The sequence below is a fragment of the Aplysia californica genome, unplaced genomic scaffold (genome assembly GCF_000002075.1).
Source record: "Aplysia californica isolate F4 #8 unplaced genomic scaffold, AplCal3.0 scaffold00053, whole genome shotgun sequence".
Taxonomy (NCBI): domain Eukaryota; kingdom Metazoa; phylum Mollusca; class Gastropoda; order Aplysiida; family Aplysiidae; genus Aplysia; species Aplysia californica.
Window position 1 is genome coordinate 790,508 of NW_004797323.1, and position 1,334 is coordinate 791,841.

Below are 1,334 nucleotides of genomic sequence, written 5' to 3' on the forward strand. Positions count from 1 at the left end.
GGGGGGGGGCGTTACTCTGGTTTCTTTTTTTTCTTAGCAGTTTGAAGATCTTTCCCCGGAAACACTGTCTCCATGGGTGGTTGGTGGGTGCTCTGGTGTGGTTTGCTCCTTCTTTCCTATCAAACATCTATCGTCCTTATCTGTCCTCCTTCTTTTTCATGTTTGTTACTCTCTTGTAACACTTCTAATCTTCGGCACTTATATGGTCTTATTGTGTTACAAGTGCTGTAAAATTCTTTTTTATTTAAATGTTTTGATCTTGTCCCTGAAACACTGTCTGCGCTACACGCCATGGACATAATTTCACGCCGTGTGACCCGATCTCTCTCAGCCGGTCGCCTTCCCGCACCACTGCCTACCACAGACACACTTTGGTTTCACGCATTTGCCCACCGATGCAAACAATGGCGAAAAAAATAGCAGCAGCAACGTTCTAATACTCTTAAAAGAAATTTCTGTTTTTGTAAGTGTGTTACGGCGTTCCCAACTGCATACGGTCATGTGAGCGCACGAGAAACACCAAACATTTTCAGTTGGTAGGACATTTTTTATTTTGCCCCGGTGGCGGCCGAAGCCTACTCTTATCGATTTTAGACCACCAAGGGATCATCTTTAACGTGCGCAACTTGCACACGGAAACAGACACACTTTGGTTTCCCGCATTTTCCCCCGATACAAACAATGACCAAAAATATTCCAGCAACATCGTTCTAATACGTCGTGTTTTATTACCGTATCCACACGACGTGGGGAACTCTGTGCCACCAGTTTTCAAAGAGGAAATTTACTCCTTAATCCGATCCGTACGCTTGGTATAGCTGTCAGTAAAAAAAAGATTTTTTGAGAAATACTGAAAGTTTCAAAGAGATCTTCACATTAGAAGTATTTTAAAATGTGAAGAATACAACACCAGGGGTACAAAATGACCCCAGAGCGTACGGATAGGGTTAAAAGAAATGACAGCTAGGAGACAGGTGGTATTGCTGGTGGTCTGGTGTTGTCTGCTTCTTTTTTCCTATCAAACATCTATCGTCTATCTCTCTCTCCCTCTCTCTCTCTCTCTCTCTTCCCCCTTCTCTCTCTTTCTCTTCTTCTTCTTGTTCTTCTTCTTGTTCTTCTTCTTCTTCTTTGGTGTTTACAAGCACAGATATCTCAGGTGATGCGTCGTGGGGAAATCAGGCGCTTGTCAAAATATTGAAATCGAAGAAACCAACCTTTTTTATCGCTAGTTTGGCCATTTTTATCGAATTTTGGAGAGGTTGGGTTTTTTTGTTGTTGGTGTTGTTTTTATTTTATTTTTTATTTTTGGGGGGGGGGTTGTTTTTGTTTTGTTT